Source organism: Haemaphysalis longicornis, unplaced genomic scaffold (assembly GCF_048455015.1).
Source record: "Haemaphysalis longicornis isolate Haplotype H1 unplaced genomic scaffold, Haemaphysalis longicornis Haplotype H1 scaffold_3, whole genome shotgun sequence".
NCBI classification, from domain to species: domain Eukaryota; kingdom Metazoa; phylum Arthropoda; class Arachnida; order Ixodida; family Ixodidae; genus Haemaphysalis; species Haemaphysalis longicornis.
The window spans coordinates 110,471,116-110,491,558 of record NW_027526335.1 but is presented as its reverse complement, the minus strand read 5'-3'; the positions used below and the strand labels follow the sequence as shown (position 1 = coordinate 110,491,558).

Sequence of the window (20,443 nt, the reverse complement as noted above, 5' to 3'; positions counted from 1 at the left end):
TTTGTATTCCTTGCCGACGGTTAACCCTGACGTAAGTACTGAACAAAGTATTTCTGATCGCCAAATGCTTTTACTTACATTTGGTAACCAAAATGAGAATTCCAGCCGCAACAATCATCTCTCAAGGGTTTCAGTCAAGCAGTGTAACAGGACAAACAAAAAATCATTATCGATAATCGATAAATAGTGTCTAAAGAATTTTTATGTGGTTCTAATACCAGCAATAATTAATTATGGTTAAAGTTTAAACAAGCAATAGAGTTAGTCTGGCGCGCAACTAAAGCGAATTTAAATAAGGTCCTTCTATTGCAAAAGAGAGTTTTAAGAGTCGTAGCAGATGTTGCATTTGCACCCACACAAATGAGCTGTTCGATAGATATAAAATAATTAAAGAAATAGTTCGCACGACTGTCGTCTAACACAAGCATATAAAAATGCAGTTAAAATCAACAGCCCATTTTATGCTTAGTTATCCCAATTAAGAAAAAATAGAATTATGTAAAACACGCGTTTAACAATTGCATGGCACACGCCCACTCCAAAAAACAACTATGGCTTACAGTCATTAACATTTAACCTACCTGTCCTTTTAAATAACGTAACTGTGGCTGAAGTAGACTTTTTCCGCCTCTCCAAACGAAACTTGCGAGAGATATTTCTTTATACTTTATATAATATTTATATATAATATTTGTTATTTATAATATTCAATATTTATATAACTTTATTCTTTTTTATTTCTTTCTTTATATACTTTCTATTTTTTTATTTCTTTTTGAATAACTATGCTCGGTGGCGTCATCTGTGTACCCCGTACTTTGTTTCTGTACGTCGTATGATAACTGTGTTTGAGTGCTGGATTTAAACTTGTGCACCTTTCCCCTTGTATTGTTGTATTCTTGTAAGGTCCTATTAGGCTGTTAGGCCGATGTTATTTATAAGGGATGTTTTTTTCCATGATTAAAAAAACATAAATCCTGTTGTTTTTGATTATGCTTGCCCTCCAATGTATATATACACGTCAAGTTTCTTGTTAACACGTTTATGGCGATTTACGAGTCAAACTTTACAATATTGTTTATATCCCGTACGTGTATTTCTTTGTTTGTGTCGTTTTTTTTAACACTCCCAATTTCTATTGTATTTTCCAATCCGACCTGTACACCGATCTTGTAAGTGTTGTTTTTTTTTGGCACTTCAAACTCGTGTCGCCAGTTGCTTTGAATGTAGAGACAGTTGCCTCGTCAAGCAGCCATGTAGTGCAGCTTTGTCTGACTGCTCCCTCCTTGTATGCTCAAGAAAAATAAAGCTTGGTTTGATTTGATTTAATTTGATTTGATTTTGCGAAGCGGTCACGGGTTCGATTGCCGGCCATGGCGGCCGCTTTCTGATGGAGGCGAAAAGAAAAACGCCTGTGTGTACAAGATTTCGGCGCACGTTAGAGATCCCCAGGCGGTAAAAATTAATCCAGAGCCCTCCATTACGGCGCGCCTCATCACCTGTGTTGCGTTGGCGCGTGAAACCTTTCAATCAGTCAACCAGTTTTGCGAAGCCAACTTCATTCGTAATAAATGGAATCCTACATAGCAAAAAACACCTAGCATTACGTGTGCTATCATTCATATTAAAAGAAATAAAGAATACGAAAAATGGGAAATGATTCAACAAACAAAAGTCCTCTCGCAAGAACATTAAAGGTCAAAATAAAAAAAGCCTGAGATAATTTATTTTCAACAACGTTAACAAGTTTTATGATAAATTGTTATCATAAGCTGCAACGCAACTTAAAATGATCATTCACTTCAACCTTTAGTCACTCGCCGCAACATCCCTCTCTTTTGCCTCTTTCACAAATACCTACACACCACTAAAATAACTTGGCTGCACATCCTACGATCTCCCTACTTGTCGACTAGTTTGTACAACCGATTTAGTTTCTCGTGAATCTATGGGAAAACAAATTCTTTTAACGCATCCGCATTGCCCAGTGCAATCAGGTTATGGAATGATCTTCCTGATAACATATCATCTGACACTAACCTCGATTCGTTCCGTCGAAAGTCACTCTTTCATTTTTCCTGATAGCTTCATATTTGAATAATGTGTTTTAGTTTTTTGTATGTTTGGCACGTGCAGTACGCCGTGAACTTCTAAAAACCACGTTTTGCGCTTTGGTCTTTTTATTGTTGTTGTTGCTGATTGAATTCTTATCTTATATTGTCAGCATGCTTTTGCTCGAAAATTACGCTACCTATCTTCTTGATATCCTTACCTTTCTGTTCGAAGCTTTAGCCATTTTTATCACGTATCCTGTATTATTTGTAAATTGCATTATACTTTGTTATTGGTGCGATATGCTGATTTATTTATTTTGTTTTTTACACTGTTTTCCTGTTGTGCATTCTAAATTATTTTTGATGCGATATGCTCATTTATGTATTTTGTTCTGCTATGGTGTTTTCCTTGTTGTTAGCACTTTTTACGCATTACTCCTGTGTCTTCGAGGCAAACGTGTACTTTTTCTTTTTCTGGCCACCTTACTCAAAGCCCTACAAAATGGGCCTGTAAGGTATTCGTAAATAAAGTAAAATAAATAAATAAATCAGCCTCAGTAGTTTTGGTGATATTTGTCCCATCACCACATTGAAAGTGGCAGCTGCTGTAGTAAGCGACGCAAAATCAATTTCAAATTGCTGCAATAAGTATTTTCAAGTGTTTTTGTACGAGTTCCTACCGCAGCACCAGCGAAAACACCTCTGTCAGCAATGACGGGGATAGATTGACATCAAAAACGTGCCGGTAATAATAATACATCAAATGTTCTCATTATACAATCCTCTCTACAGCTAGTTTTATTCTTGTATGCAATCTTTGCAACGTCCCTCCGGACGGTCACTTTGCCCGAAGATTGTCTTTGTGTAAAATCACTCCCATCCATAAAGGCGGCAACAAACTGCAGGCAGGCGAATCGCACTGGCAAGTTGTTGCTGCAAATTGGCGTAAAACATTCTGAATTGGTGTAACCCAAATTGGTGTAACACAATCTGCTTTACCCAAAGCAACACGGTTTTCACAAGGGTTCGCTCACGGTGACTAAGCCTTCTGAAATAACTAAATTGCATCACCAATAGATTCCTACATCCAAGGTATTACAATATTTTTGAGTTCACCAAAGCCTTCGACCGTGTCTGGCATAGCAATTTTGTGAAACTGAAGTCAATTAGCATAACTTCTCAAATAATACCACAGGAAACAGCTTATTTATCAAACCGCAGTTAGTACATAGTATCAAAAAATCGGAATCTGAATATCGTGACGTTTTTTAGGGGTCCCACAGGTTTCCGTCTTGGGCCCTTCTTTTTTCTTGTATGTTTAATGACGTTGCTTACTGTGCTGGAGTTATCTAGTGTAGTTAGATAAAATACAGAGCCCCATCACTGACGCACGCAAGTAAGCAAGAGCAACCATTTCCGAGTTTATCAGTGTTGCCAAAGTCCTGCTTCTTCGGCCTCACCGCTAACACTGACGAGGTCATTTGTAAACAACACTGCCAAAGACGCAGCAACACGGCATCTTCGGAGTCACTAATGCAGCTTAAATGCTGCTTAGCGCGTTATTTTTGATTAGCGTTCGGAACAAGGCCTGTCGAGCGCAGCCACAGAGCAGGCATTACCACAGTGGATCGACAGAAAACGCATAAGCAACAAAATGGCGGTACCCATGAACCGTCGCAGTGTAAACAAATGTCACGTGGTGCTAACTGAGCAATGACCACGGCGGCGGCACAGAACAATAGCGGAAAAGAGTGCCTAAACTCTGTAGCCTTATCTGGGACACTAGAGTTATCGTTTAACTGTTTGGTGAGGATTGCGTTGTTTATTTAGCCGTGCGTAGTACCCGGGGATATTTGACACTAAATTCTGTACTCTCAAGTACATCTCGTTGGTGTGAACTGTAACCTAAAAATTAACACTAGTAAAACAAACTGTCTCAGCATAACTCAGAAAAGGTCGCCCCTATAATTTACCTACACATTTAAAAGCTCCCAAGTGTCGCGAACAAGTTCTATAGAATATGTAGGCCTAGCTTGCACGCATATGTTGAAATTGGGTGCCCACATTAAAAAAATGTCCACCAAAACACTAGCACAATTGTGCTTCCTCCGTAGAAAATTGTCGGCAGAACAGCCTCACGTCAAATTAACAGCGTATGTTCTGAAACACATCCTCGAGTATGGTGGGGTAAAACCCACGTGAACAATATCTTGTACACAAAGTATACTAAAATTCAGAATAAGGCACTCCATTTCATTTACTCTGATTAATTGATTGTAGGTCTTAACGCACCGATGCAACGCAGGCAATGAGGCCCGCCGTAGTGGAGGGATCCGCATTAATTATAACGACATGGGCCAAAATCGTACACACGGGCGTTTTTGCTTGTCGCCTCCATTCGAAAAGCGGCCGCCGCGGCTGGTAATCGAACTCGAGTCCTCGCGCTCTGCTGCGTTTTTGGTTACTTTAAATATTCTAGAAACAACTGTGGAACTTTACTATGCATTCGAGCACGAATTCTAAACCTTGTCGTCAAGTCGTTGTGTTTCTGCTATGAAGTTAATGTACGTTTGGTATCAGGGAGCTGTAAACATATAGAAAAATGGTTACATCCAACCTCTACATCGGTGCTCGACATGGACTAATCCTTAAAAACATATTTCCATTTAACACGCGTAAAAATACATTCAAGTATTTTTTTCGTGATGCATTGAAACGTGGAGCGTATTAGTACTACCCGACGTTATCAACGCCGGTTCGGTTGACCGCTTCGTTAAGAAGGCAGAATTGTGGTTCACTTCATCCCTGGAACAGTGTGTACAGTGTGTACACACAGTTTGAAAAGTGTGTACAGGCGCCGTCGAATGTAACTGGAACATGCCTTCGCGAATTTACAAACATGTCTTTTTCCGGAAACTGCCTTGCTGCATTTGTGTGCGCTTACATAAGTCCTCGCAATAAAAAATGCTTCCTATAAACCGGTAATGGCTCTCATACAGCCAATAGGAAACTCGTTTGTGATATCCGAAACCTTTACTACAATTACTTATGTCGGTTCCTGTATATTATTTCATTCTGTTTTTTTTTTTTGCCTAATACAAGCGAGAGTAACAGGCAAGCCGGTCGTCATCTGTTCTTGCTTGCATGCTTTTAACTTTACACTTTATCATCTAGTTTTACCGATGATCTGCAGCGTTTAGAAGCGTCTTACTCTGTTATGTGTATTATAATAGTCTGTACAATGTTATTGTGACTTGTTTTTCCCACCGCTGTGTGGTAACTGAGCCGTACAGCTGAGAAAGCACATATATTTTTTCTGCGTTTGGCAGTTACGTGGCCGATTTGTGTTGCTTTTTTTTTAATTTTACCACTCAGTAGGTGCGGACGCGCAGTGCACCCATTTTTGTATTCATGCATGTAGCGCGCCGCTAGCGACCAATTCTGCAGGAGCCTGACAAGACTTACAGCTTTGATAAAAAATAAATAACCACTCTCACGAGGGAGGGGGGAGGGGAAGAAATCAGTTGCGTCCTGCACGTGTGTCTGGAAGTGGGGCCGATACTAAAAAAATCCGCAGTGGAAATTTGTCCACATAAAGTGTGTCCCCATGGAAGAATGCCTTTTTAACAGAGAAGCTTTCGGGCATCCCATGAGTTCCGGCGTCCGAAAATTCCCGACAAATAAAAAATACTGAGCGCACGAGAGCGCCTACCTCGCGGCGACCACCCGACCGTTAGAAAATAAGAAAATTCTGAGCGCTCGTGAGTACGTGCCTCGCGGTGACCGCCCAGCGTCCCCGGCCCACGTTTATCAAGCCAAGCATTGGGCACGATTTGCCAAGATCGGCAGAAACTCCAGCGTTCACCGTAATCGTGGCAAAACTTCAAAAAAAAAACTGAAAGAAGCTCACACTTACAGCAACAAGAATGGAGTACAGGTCGTTGCGGCAGCGAAGAACAAGCAAATCCGCTGCAATCGATGAACTTAAACCACCGTGTTGGACGTGAAGGTGGCGCACAGCTTCGCTACCTTTAAATATAACGCCTCAGTGTGAGCTTTCTTAATTTTTAGTGCTTGGATTTCGTTGCCACGTGACATTGTGTATAAAGCCCAGGCTGGAAAGTGCAAGAAAGTATAGGGTACGGTCAAATCAACAACTTCGTCAGCCTCAGCGCAGTCCCAGTCAACCCGCTTCGCAATATTGCCGAGAACATCCGCTTCTTAGCTGACTTGTTAACTGAAAGCAATAAACAGGTTTGTTAATTTCATGCTCAACATGTTTAGTGCGTCACCTGTACCTATATTTTTTTAATTTTTCTGCATCATATATTACGAGGTTGAGTCCAATTATCATTTCAATATAACTAATGAGGTGTGACAGTATATTCAGACTTAACTTCATACGTAAAAAACCTATGCACACTCTCCTATACCTTTTTTTATAAAGGCGATAGCAGGCGCAAACACGGATTTACTGGCGAAAACAATCTGTTAATGAGAGTTTTCCGTGCACTGACAATGCCCGGAACACATGTATTCCTCGAGAGAAATGCGCTATGAGAAGCTGGAATATTCGACCAGTTAAGCTATGAGGAAATCGCCCTTGAATAATGTCCTTGTGACGGCTGGGACAATACCCATACGCGTCATATATTCGGAATTGTGTTTACATCACAGTCTCTTTTGGGAATTTTCCTCCTTCAGGAACGCGTTGCCGTGTCTAGTGTCGCCGTTAGGTACGTGGCAAACTCTTATGTACGAATTTGTACCCTTTATATAAAGTGCAGGAATATAGAGCATTTATGCAAGACAACTGAGGTAGCGCGCAGTGGGTCTTAGAAAAAACTTGCCCGGGCCTAACCGCCGCCCCGGTACTGTGGACGCGACCTGTAGCAAGTTGGACAGTATAAACCGTCTTGGTCTCAAAGGGCAAACATCGTGCTTATCCCTTCGAGAGCAAGAAGGTTCAACCCAATTCAACTTGGCTCAACCCAGAATCAGATAAGCATCGGCCCTTAAACCTTTGCCTGCATTTTCTATGCGAGGTTGGGTCTAGTACGCGTGTCCTCTCGCTTTACTTCGTAAAAAAAAAATAACACGAAAAAAGTGCGACCCCTACAGCAACCTTCTTCGTCCCGCCAACAATTCATCTCTAACCACGCTTCGCTATCAACACGTCGCGTGACGGCTGCCGTTTGCCAGTGCTGCGCTACAGCTGCCTTATCATTCGCTGTCGGCTGCTCAGGGCTCGACTATCGCGTTGCCACGAAGACGTCCGCTCTTTTCTTTCTACATTTATGCTTGATAAAGAAACGTTGAGGCTGAAGCCGCGAATTTTAAAAGCGAAACTTAGCGCTGCGCGTGGTGGCCAAAGCCAGTACTACTGGCCATGAGACGGAAAGCTGAACATAGGCTTTTTAGCTATATTCGTTTTTTCTGCGATAACTATAATCTCCTAAAATATGATGGAGGTGAAAATAGAAAACGCACGTGCGTTGAGATTTTGACGCGCATTAAGGGTTCTCATGAGCTGAAAGTTAATCCGGAGCCCTTTACCACGCCGCGTCTCATAGCCCAAGTGTAACTTCGTCTACGTGTAACCCTAAGGTATATTGAAGAATATACAGAAACTGGTGCAACTGATATAACAAGCTCACAATGCAGATTTGTTTAAGAATAACTGTCTTATTCAACATCTGCATTGCAGAGAGGATGTATTCTCCAAATTTCAAGTCCCCCCTTCGAAGCTTTATAAACGACTTATCTAGGGTTTGATCTTCGCTAGTGGCTACTGTGAACGCTCAATTGAACAGTCTACAGGCGGGAGAGAAAAATGAAAAAAATTTAAGTGCCCCGCGATAGCCTTATGACAATTAGGACATTTGGCTTCCTAACCTAACGCAACCGAAACCATTCGTTTAAAACAATGAAGAAAACCTAATCCACCTGAACTACAATCACACTTAAACCTTCAGAGAAAAAAATAAAGGAAAGAATGGTACCCAAACTAACACTCTTCGAATTTCAGAGCCAAGGCGTAACCTCTGCTTATTAGGCCAGCCTTTCTGATTTGTGACAGCCCAGCCCTAAAATTTGCAATCCCACGGCACTACTCTAATCATGCTGTCGGAGCTGGGGTGACGTCGGACAACACTACAGACACTTCGCTAAGTAAAACGTGCGTCTAAAAAAGGAATGCCTAGGAGCTTGTCTCAAAATCTGGGAGTAAAATTCTTACGGAGAAAGAAAATACACTGCGATTTATTTCTCTATTCAGCAATAGTCAACACACCTTCCTCAATCTGCCCTTACCAATATACAAATTTCACGTCTTTTAGACGGTGACATTATGCAAGGGGGGGGAGTAAATAGTTATTCTTTTTTTTACTTTTCAGAACTGTCAATTATTTCTAGATGACGACAGCATGTAGCACGAAATCCATTCTGCAATGAATTTAGGCTCATCTTTGTCGTTCGAGCCGCATGTATTGAGTGTGTTTAAACTTACGACTGTAATATAAACCTAGCGTGCTAGCCACTGTAACTTTATAACATGGATAAAGAGGCGCTACTGAGCACTCCCAAATAATGAAAAGTAAGCTACCTCTGTCACTCAAAAGAAAAATCTACAACCGGTGCATATTGCTGGTAATGACATACCGAGATGAAACTGGGCGCATTACTAAACGACTAGAATACAAACTTAGGTCGGCTGAACGGGCCATGGAACGAATAATGTCTGAATAACACTCAGGGAGAAGAAGCGAGCTACCTGGATTAGAGAAGAAACTAGAGTTGACGATATCATAGTTCAAATTAAAAAAAGAAATCGACTTGGGCTGGCCATGCAGGGAGGCGAACCGACAACCGCTAGACAATTAGGGTAACAGAGTGGATACCAATAGATGGGTGTAGATCAAGGGGAAGGCCGACAACACGATGGAGGTATGAAATACGGAATTTCGGGAGTAAATAGTGGACTCTATTAGCACCGCACAGGAGCTGTTGGAGGTCAACGGGACAGGCCTTCGTCCTGCAGTGGGCCTGAACCGGCCGATGATGCTGGTGATAATGATAATGACAAGCAAGGTCGAATACGATAGGTCGCCCTAAGTTACATTACTCACCACGCAAAATTAAAGTTTTGGAAAGTAACAGAATGATGCTCACTCAAACGAAACGATGTTTAGGGAAAACATGTTGCAATAACAACTAAGGAATACCGGCAGACATGGAAGCTCTTGCAAGAATACTTCGCTCAATAAAACTTCCTTTTCCCTATTTTCCGTGCGTATCAGCAGGCTATTTCAAAGCCTACTCGCAAACTAGTTGGTGCATGTTAACTAGAAAAAAGCTGCATTGACAACGTTTACACAAACTAATTGCAGAGTCGCCTTAGTTTCATTGAATAAAAATTAGTAACTGAAAAACTGAGAAGTCATATTTCAGGCGGATATATTCGTTATCAATGTGATTTATTTGCGCAATATTAGCTTGATTTTCTATTTGGAGCACTAAGGTTGGCGTTTTCAAACAGGACCACTTTGCGTGCTTGTAGGCTGTTCACAATTGTTCCTCGAAAGAGTGATAAGGTGTAGGTAAGCAGATGCCCTGTATTTTGTAGGGAGCGAAGCGTTTCTTTGAGTATTGAGGAGGCCTGTGATGCATCGAATTTTCTTTTTGCGATAACGTATTCATCATCAGAACGATATGAATACCTCTCGTGTATTCTTCTCGTGGCAACCGCCGAAGAAGAACGGAATTGGAATGGACCGTGTTTAAGGGAAATGAATCGGAGATGGAGCAACGTATATTCACCCGATCCGAATTATAAAAGTATGACCTCTTTAACGCATTCAGGGTTACCCACTGCCGATGCATGAACTTCGAAAGGTTATGCTTAACATAACAAATGTTTCGCATTGGGCCTTTTGCGAAGTTATCGGCAGTTTTGTTATAAACCATACTTTATCCAGCTGTCTTGTAAAAAGAAAGCTGTATAGTTGTCGTGCAACGTTTGATGTGCTTTGGAACTTCCGATTTCGTGTTATTGTATAAAAGATAACATTTGATTGTAATTGTTTGTACATAACACCTAGTAGACACTTTGATAAGAATCAAGTGGGTGAAAAATAGAGTAGAACATTTTTTCTGTTCAATGGAGACTTCATCCGGGCTACTTGATGCATTATAATATATCTTTGTAATAGCGCTACCCTTTAAAGGGACACTGAAGTGAATTTGTCAAGCTCCCGTTTTTGCTTGGACTGCGTAGACTGGCTCAAATTAGCACACTTTTCATCGTTTATCCGGTTGACAAATCGGTAATTATTTTACAAAGCGCGAAAGAAGAAAAACTACCATGCGCGGTTTGCGGCGGCCGCACCAACTAAAGCTGTGACGTTAGGAGGAGCGGGCACCGTGATTGGACGATGCCCAAGGTGAGCAACCAAACAAGTTTCGGTTTCGGTTTCGGTTCTGTAAAACCAACTGGTGGCGTTGTTGGATGGGCATTCTCAATAACTCAGTAATCATCGTACCGCGCTTCTGCCATGTTGTCAACTGTGAAAATGCATAAAGATAAGCCTCCCAGGACGGCTTGGAATCGTAGCATTCACTATCCGAGGCCTACGCAGTGCATGGACGCCCTCCGCGTACCCGCAGACGCCCAAATGTCATGCGCTTTTCCCCCATATTTGGAGCTTGCCTCACTCATGCCTGTACCGTAAAAAGCGTGTTCGCACCAGGCCAAGGGTCTGTTCATTCTGGCCTGTGCCCACTGCCCGCAAGCAGTCGGTGCTTATGGCAACAGCACGCCAACGAGAACTCGCTAGCGCGCCAGTGCCAGCCTGCGCACGTTCTGTGAACTAGTTCGTGGAGCCATGAACGTTGCGGCCCAAAAAAAGGTGAACTCAATGTAGAAAACATCGGCAGAAAAGGAAAAAGTTAACTTACAAAAAAAAAAAGCAGGTACCCGCGGGGACTCGAACTCGTGACTTAACTTACAAAAAAAAAAGCACGTACCCGCGGGGACTCGAACTCGTGACTTGCAAAACACTTGCGACAACACACCTAGCGCCTCAGACAACTAGGCCACGAGACCGGCTCAGCCGACCTTGGTAATATAAGGTATATATTGTATAACACGTTTACACTTTTATTTAGTTTTGGCATTTCAAGCAACTTAGGTGATTATTTGTCGTATTGCGCTCGTGCAGTAAGCGTACCCCGAGTTTCCACAATAGCTCACGTCTAGCAATTGCATTTCGTAGACGGAAAAGCGTTCGCAGATGCGTAGTCGTGCTGCTGACCGCTGTGGTTGTTCGCCCAGCGCAAAAAAGTGTTTCCCGCACCCTAGTTTTACGCTGTACGGTAAAAATATCAGTTTATTTTATTTCCTTAGTACCTATATTGACTTCGCTGACTCTTCTCCCGCCTTCAAGAGGCCTTATATTTTCCTACTGGCGTACCAGTCAGCGAAGCGTCGCATGTGCTCTTGTGCAGCGCTTGTGTGAAGCGACCTTGACTTGGAGCTAGATACAGTGTACAAACTAACCAAGTAAAGAAAGGCACATTCTTCCATTCACAAACGTGTCCTGGCTTCGTTTCAACTGAGCGAACGAATTGCGATGACCCGTCGGCGGCCGCCGGACGAAACGCTGGGCCGACTGACTCTGTCTGAAGGCCGGGGAGCCGTGCAGTAGCGCAGCCAATTGCGAGCTCGGCACCTCCTGACGTCACACGAAAACGCCACAGAAAATGGGCGAGCGTAAAGAGAGGAGGACAGCATTTTCGAATTAATTTTTCTACTAAATAAAATCGCGTAAACGCGCCCAGAGTGGTCGAAACATGGCCTGGGACTCCGGGCTACAATTTGCGCTAGTAATCCCGCAATGTTTACATATCACTTCAGTGTCCCTTTAATGGGCGCGCATAAAAGACTGGCACAGGGAAAAGTTTAATAGTTCCAGCAATACATATTTCCACATTCGCGATGCATATATTGCCGGATGAAATAACAGATGCGATAAAGAAAAACAACGCAAAAGAAGCCAGTTACTGCTATTTAAATAAAGGTATTACAGTGAATAGTTTGATTTTGAGATGGGGACAGCGAGGAAAAAAATATAAATCGAAGAAAAAAACCGCTTAGATAAGGCCACAGAAGTCTGTCCCAATTGCCATAGGATCTATTTCCGTTTCAGGTTGCATGCGTGTTGTAAGTTTCTCACTTCGGCTTTTGCCCCGGATTCTTCTTTTCGAAAACATATCTTGCGCAACCCCGTAGGTTTCTTTTGTCACCAACTTCGCAGCATCGCGTAATTAGGTTCATTAGTTGTCGTTAGTTTTCGCTGTCACTTTTTTAAAGCTGATGTTTTTTCCCGGGTCTCCTAATATTTGAAGAAATTCCGAGAGGCGGACTGTTGTCGTGTGGTATTGTGGAAGTATTTTACGGGTGCCACTAAACTAGACGCTGTAGGATCCATTACACACTCTCATGTGCGCGCCGCAAGCGTACTGAGAAGCGGTAAATGGTTCATTTGGTTTTAATGCTAGCATCATTTCGCTAGAGTCAGCGTTCTTGGAGGCTTGGCTGCCATGACCTATGACGCTTAACGAAGCATCCGCGAGCACTCTCGGCTCCCTTTCTCGGCTTCAGGAACCGTGCAGATTTGCCGTCTTATCAACGCACAGGTTTATCACTCTCGACCGACAGGTTCGACCCCCCTACCAACCTCGATGCAGGAAATATTAAAAGTCTATTTCATTTACTTCACCAAAATAAAAAATGTCTCGAGAGGACGAAGAAGACGGGAGCGGAACACGACGCTGTGGTTCCAGCCTCCGAGGACGAACAATCCGAGGGTGGGTACAGCCAGCTCTGAATAAGTAGTTAAATACGGTTAAATACGGTAAATACGTCGTTCGCCTGTCTCGTGGTTCGTGTCCTTGCCGCTGCCGCCACGTAACACGTTTTGGTAAGGTGCTGGGTAAACGGTGCCGTGGATTGTCACGTCTGTGAAACACCTGGGATGGAGCGATCCGAAGCCACTGGCACCCAGGCACGAATTGCGAACTTTCCATTTTCGGCATTTTTAGTACCTGACCGGAACTACTACACATCTTTACCGCACAATTGGGCATCCACTCCTTTTGCTTGAAAACGAATACTTCCACAACATCAACTGTTGCGGCGAATACGTATATATAGGAACCAAGATCGGCGACTGTTATTACGCGTGGGGCAGTTCAAACGGGTCAGCATTGGTCTGCGGAAAACAAAACTTCGTAAAACTATTGGGTGGAACAAATTATTGTAACGGGCGCTGGTAGCAGTAATCTTTTAGTTAGAAATTAAGCTGTGAAGCAATTTTTTGATAACGATAATACACCTGCGCACCCACAATAAGACTGTGTTTGGTAAGAGGCGAGACAACCACACCAAAAGGCCTGCGCCACAAAAAAGTGTTTGTAGAAGACATTCGGCACCTTCAGGAATTTATACTTCTCAAAATAGTCTGCGAGCACTAAAGAAGTCCCACGAAATACAAAAAGTAACACAATTATTTCTCTTTGAAAAACACATGGTGGCAAGAATAAACAAAAAGATATTTGTTGTCCCATGGCCGAATCTGTGAATTCGTAAGTGAGCTGAGCCCGCCTTCCTGTGATACTAGCGTAAGGGGGTAGTTGCACAGCTAACCTAGTGGAGGAAGCGTTAATAGCCGAACAAATCTGACCACAACAGCGGCGAGGCCCAAAAGCCACAAACGATCAGTTATGTGGACTGAAGTTACCACAAAACTCAGAATTTGTGTTTAACCAGTACATATAGCCTCAATAATATATATTTTTATCTTCACGTAGAAAATGGCACTAGGGAAGTAAAAATGATGAAAACATGGCACAAAACGGTATTCAGCCATGAAACAGAAAAGGAACGAGCTTCACTCACTTCTGTGTAGGTCAGTCCACTCGCTGACGCTGATCCTTGCAATTTCAAAATTCTGTACTTCTGGGCAAACGTTTTGGTATATAAAGGCACCAATCTGCCGCTCTGTACCGACCGAATTACAGCAGGAGCGCGTGTGAAATCTGAGAATCGTCTTTGCAAAAGGACGCGAAATCTTGAAAAGTTCCGCAGTCCTATCAAAGCGCTTGTCCGCGTTGCAGCGCTGATGGTGGTAAGACGAGAATGAACAATCCGAGTCCCAAAATATGAAGCAACCTGCCTCAAGCTGCGCCACGCTAATCTTAGAGGAACTGTTGGCTGAAACCGCCTCGGAATATCAGTGACTTTCTGAGAAAGACCACGAAGCAACAGCTCAGTTTCAGAACATTTTATGGCTCAGTCGCAATGAGGAACATGTCAGATGCGATAACTGTACGCCTAGTCAAAAACATGTGTTGCCCTGGACCATGAAATGGATGACGCTGCGTTAGCTGTTCCGGAGTTTACTGAGCCGACACCACCCTCGTCGCACCGTATGATGATGCAAACGCAAACTGGCAGAAGAAAGATGCTATCGTTTCAATCGGATCAACCACCACTGTGACGACACGCTGATATTGAAATGGACAATAGGGTGTCTCGGAGCACACAATTAATTAAGAATTTGCGTCTATGGATACAGTTCTGTGAGAAAAAAACATACAGGCTGGATAGAGTGCACAAACACTATCAGTCAATAAATAAGATCACTGGCGAGTTTCGTTAAACCCAAGCAAAGTCAAAGGCCACAATGGGCCTCCTTTATGCGACACTAAGCATGGCAGTGTTATTAGCCTCTTCGTTTCTGCTAAATTTGAGGCATAGCAGTAGCATTATAGCAACATGGATTTGTTGAGCAACATCGGTCAATAAAAATATGGATGTAAAAACTACAGACCAACACAGTGCAATATTTCACTATACTCATTGCGTCATTGTGCCTGTTTATCATAGGTCGGCAAAACAGAAAGAACTCACTCAAACTCAATCACAATTTTTTTCATTCACGCTGTACTCAAACTCAGACTCAAAAAGCTCGTCTGTAAACAAAATCACTCGTACTCACTCATCAAATACTCATTTGTAATCATACTCACTTGTACTCAAACTCAATTGTTCTCACGAGTATTCGTACTCAATCTGTACTTATAAGTACTGAATCTGTACTCATGAGTACTCACTCTGTACTCATGAGTACTCAATCTGTACTGATGAGTACTCAATCTTCTGTACTCATGAGTACTACTCATTCTGCTCTCATGAGTACTACTCATTTTGCAATCATGAGTACTACTCAGTCTGCACTCATGAGTACTGAATTTGTACTTATGAGTACTCAATTTGTATTACTCACGAATAATCAACTTATCTGCACTATTAGCTAGGTCGTATCTCGAATGTAAGAATAAAAATAAAAAAATAAAATGTTTAATTGATTAGAAAAACACAGGTTACACATATATCAGGACAGAGGACGAAAACGTCTGACGCGGTGCACTGTCGTAGGCGATTTACTGCGCGAAGGCATGGGCTTGTGAGAGAGCGAAACGGAACGTAAGAACTCACGTTGCGTCTGGCGTCTCCTCTTGTTCTTAGCAATAAAAGAACGAAGTCTCGGCCGGGTCGGGCTCAGGGGAGCTCGGGGCTTGTCGGTGCGGCCATGGCCATAAACTGCGGTTTTCTGCGTGTCTTCGGGTGGCAGCTTTTGTCGTCCGTTTTCGTTTCTGGGCGCACTGATACTCTCGTAATCGTGCTCCAAATTCGAATTGTGCCTGCCCCCAGACACAATGAAGGGCACGGCGGCACCGCAAGGATGCAGAACGCTAATCCGTTCCTGTATATTCTACAGATCGGCACTTTCCTGCTGCTGATACCGGCGGGACGTGAAGGAGCGGGCAACTCGACGACAGCGTGGACAGCAAATCCAGACCACGATAAAGCCCGCCACGTGCCAAATGCTCCGGTTGGTCTGGATGGTCGGCCCTACAAGCTGGATCCCCTCGGTCCTGCGGTGTACTGCGCCGACGCAACCTTCAGCGCCCCCGCGGTGCCCCACTCAACATCGACAGCTTCGGACATAAATACGGCTCCCGAAACCACGGCGATCAATGGGCACGGCGGCACAGCAAGGATGCAGAACGCTAATCCGTTCCTGTATATTCTACAGGTGAGAAAACGCTACGGCGAATGAACTAGGTCTGACTACCCCTGCTTGATTGTGCTGCCGTGCCCACGGTCGCTTTGTGAACCATTGTGTAACTTGGCGTTGTATTTGAAGGAACTGTTGTTGCTGGGAGGTGATATCGAGACAAACCCCGGTCCCGACTTAGCTCAAATTTCTCTACAACTGACGCAAATTGCTACCGACCTTAAAGAAATCAAAGAAGAACGACTAACGGCTATCGAGGCAAAACTAGAAAGCTTGGCTGCCATGGATAAAAAAATAATGGATTGTACCACTAAAGTTTCCGCCTTACAAAAAACCGTGTCAGACTTAGAACTGAAGCTGGATGACTTAGAAAACCGGTCGCGAAGATCAAATTTGATTGTGTATGGCATTCCTGAAGATGAGCAAGAAAATGAGGAATCTTTAGAACAAGTAATAAATGACAAAATTGCTAAAACTATTCTAGAAATCGAACCCGTTTCAATCGAAAGGATACACCGACTCGGAAAACCTAACCCGAATAAAACCAGGCCGATAATCCTCAAACTTCTTGATGATCGCGACAAAACAAAGATTTTGAAAAACTGCAACAAACTAAAGGGTTCTGAAATATCAATTAGCGAAGACTTTTCGCAGCGCGTACGCCTTATCAGAAAAAAACTGTGGGACTCGGCCAAACCAAACAAGGAATCCGGACAGAAGGTGCACCTAGTTTACGACAAAAAAAAGTATAGATCGTACTCTTTACCGCTGGGACGATTCCATAAACGATAAAGTTTTAGTAAACCAGACATCAAATTCCTCACACGATAAAAAAAACCATCAAAGCGCAGGACCGGCGACACGTGCTCGCAATCGCCAGAAATTAGATTTATAAATGTGAATTGTCGAAGCGTTGTGAATAAATTAGAATCTCTTGAATGCCTACTCCTCGACATCGAGCCTGACTTCGCTGCACTGACAGAAACTTGGTTAAATAATGACATTGTAGATAGTGAACTAACACCCCCAAACTACGACATAATACGAAAGGACAGACCGACACGAGGCGGTGGTGTAGCCTTACTGATAAAACGTGGAATACCGTTCACGGCTCTGCCAGATGTCGAGGGTGTTGAAGCAGTATTTTCGAAGCTAATATTTGGCCCTCATACCATAATTGTAGGATGCTGCTATCGCAGTCCTAGCTCTGGCGAAGATACCCTGCAATCCCTTTACAACTATATTGAACGAAATATACAGAACACGAGATTCATTTTGCTGGGTGATTTTAACCTTCCCGATATCGACTGGCAGTCTATGAATTTCCATTCCGCATGCTCAGAGGTTATTATCGACACAATGCTGCGCTTTAATCTTCACCAAGTTATAGATCAACCGACACGTGTTCAGGGACCAACTTCAAATATTCTTGATCTTATATTCGTAAGTAACCACTTCCCAGCCGATAAAACTAAAGTAGAAATAATGGATGGCATATCAGATCACAAGCTTGCATTGTGCACTGTACCCTTCCAAGAAAAAAAGGAACCGTCAAACGTGAAAACTACATACCCAGATTTTAATTCTGCTGACGATACCAGCATAGTTAACCACCTAATTCTTAAGTTTTCTCCCTTCGAAGTGCTGTCAAAAGATAGTTCAACGACCATCGAAATATTATGGCATGAATTAAAAACAATTATTCATGAGTGCATTAATGATTATGTATCTACTCGAGTCAAAAAAATTAAGAAACGCAACCCGTGGATTACGCGCGAGGTAATCCACGCAAAACGCAAAGTAAAGAGAACAAGAAAGAGACTTAAGCAGAAACCAGGAGCAGTAAATGAACTTAACTCTGCACTGAAGGATTTAAAAAGGAAAGTAAAATCAGCTAAGAACAATTATTTTAATAAAACACTACCTAACTTTCTAAAAAGTTCCCCTAGCAAATTTGGAACTACCTCAAACCAGCAAAAAATAATAGGATCAACACACCCCTGGAAGAAGAAAACCCGATCAATGCAAGCACTCTGAACAGCTACTTTCAATCGGTATTCACTGTAGATGACGGAAACATTCCGGCCATCGACACTAGCGTGAAAGCTACCCTAGAATCTATCATCGTAACTGAGACGGGAGTGCTTAACTTATTGCTAAACTTGGACACGAAAAAAGGAGCAGGCCCCGATAACATTCCCAACATTTTTCTTGTCAGATATGCGGAATTACTGGCTAAGTATCTATGCCTCATATATAACAAATCACTGTTAACGTGTTCGCTACCCGAGGATTGGAAAAAGGCAAAAGTGATTCCTGTGCATAAGGGAGGGCGCAAAAATGATATTGCTAATTTTAGACCAATCTCTTTAACTTGTACAATTTGTAAAATCCTGGAGCATATCATCCTTAAACACATAACCGTTTACCTAGAAGAACGGCGTATATTATCTCCCTATCAGCATGGCTTTCGTCGAGGTCTATCAACCATAACTCAATTACTAGAATTAACACATGAGGTAGCCTATAATATTGACAATCAAAAGCAAACAGACCTGATTTTCTTAGATTTTGTGAAAGCCTTTGATAAAGTATCACACAAGAAACTACTAAAAAAACTCGAAGTAGCACTAGGAAATTCAACCGTTATTAAATGGATCGATAATTATTTGACTAACCGTTCTCAATACGTGGAATTTAACAAAAAGACTTCAGATGTTACCCCCGTCACATCTGGAGTCCCGCAAGGCTGCGTCCTGGCTCCCGTTTTGTTTCTTCTTTATATTAATGATCTGCCTACGAACCTTAATGTGAAAGTCAAACTGTTTGCAGACGATTGCGTACTGTATCGGGAAATAAACTCCCCAGACGACCACGCAGCTTTAAATACAGCTTTAAAAGACGTTTCCCGCTGGTGTCGTAAATGGCAAATGTCCCTGAATATAAACAAGTGTACCATTTTGTCGGTAAGCCGAAAAAAAACAAGATCAAATTTCCATTACACTATTGACAACATTCCCATAGCTAGAGTAAATCAGCATAAATATCTTGGAGTAATTATAATTGAAGAACTAAGATGGGATTCTCACATAAATTATGTAACTTCAGCTGCCTTGCGGCGCTTGTTCACACTTAAATATCGGCTCCACCAGGCGCCGCCTCCACTGAAGCACCTGGCATACACTTCGCTTGTACGATCATAGAATATGGTAATATCATTTGGTCACCCTTCACTAAACAACAAATAACTAAACTCGAAGGAATACAAAGAAAAGCAGCTAGGTTCATATACAATCGGTACAGACTTGCAGATTCACCAACTGAACTACTAAAAAATGCTGATTTACTTACCATAAGGAATCGAACGCGATTGGCACGTGCAAAATTTATGCATCAGCTGATTCACGGTCATTTCAACATTGATTTATCTGCCTACATCACGTTTGATCAAAGTAGAACGACACGCCTAAAACATTCAATGAGACTAAACGAATATTCATTTAACAGAAATTGCTTTAAGTACTGTTTTTTTCCGTTAGCAATTACTGAATGGAATCAACTAGATCCGAATATCTCGAGCAGTACCCAGTTAGATAAATTTTTAACACTGGTTGAAAACGAACGTACCAAAATGCAAGGGGAAACAGTTAGGTGATATTCGTTTTGTGTATTTGTGTGTATATTTTACCCCACTGATTATGTACTCTTAAGTTACGCTTAAGATGAAATACCCTTCAGTATTGTACGTTGCACTTAAAAAATTATTCCTGAGCTCCAATACTCTGTTTTCAGATCATGTTCTTCATGTACTTATATTACACTTCTCTTACTGAATTCTTTACCCATGCTGTACTTTTGCTTATCATTGTTTGCGTTACATTTATCAATAGTTCATACAATTTTCCAGTATGTGAATTTGCTTTGTACTTGCACATTATTAGTAACCCACATGTGTGAATCCTGTTCCGCTTTTGTTTTGTTAAACCGATTCTGTTACTAGATTTCAATTGTTAATGTGTGTGTCTTATTGTACACCTACTCTGTAACTTTATGTCTCAAGCCCTTCCTGCGAAAATCCCTGATGGGATTGGCAGTATGTTTAAATAAAAATAAATAAAGCGTTCGCGTAGATTGACGTCCGTTCGTATCCAGATGACTGTCTGCTTATTCACATATGCTCGATGCTGGCGTTTGTTTTTTGTTGTTCCGGATACTAGAAACTTCGTTAAGAGGGTGTTCGTCTGGTTG

General features: G+C 42.3%; 1 protein-coding gene across 2 annotated transcripts in view; it reads right to left on the bottom strand.

Moving 5' to 3' along the window:
- LOC144175015 (tissue alpha-L-fucosidase-like) overlaps positions 1-14,197 on the bottom strand; it is a 45,610-nt gene extending 31,413 nt beyond the window's left edge. The window contains exons 1-2 of one of the 2 annotated variants that reach the window (XM_077704024.1): positions 14,011-14,197; positions 5,971-6,291 (exon numbers count right to left, since the gene is read on the bottom strand). The gene's annotated coding sequence lies outside the window, so the exon portion shown is untranslated. The remainder of the gene's footprint in view (positions 1-5,970; positions 6,292-14,010) is intronic. The other variant, XM_077704023.1, reaches the window with a different exon arrangement.
- Between the last annotated feature and the right edge of the window lie 6,246 nt (positions 14,198-20,443).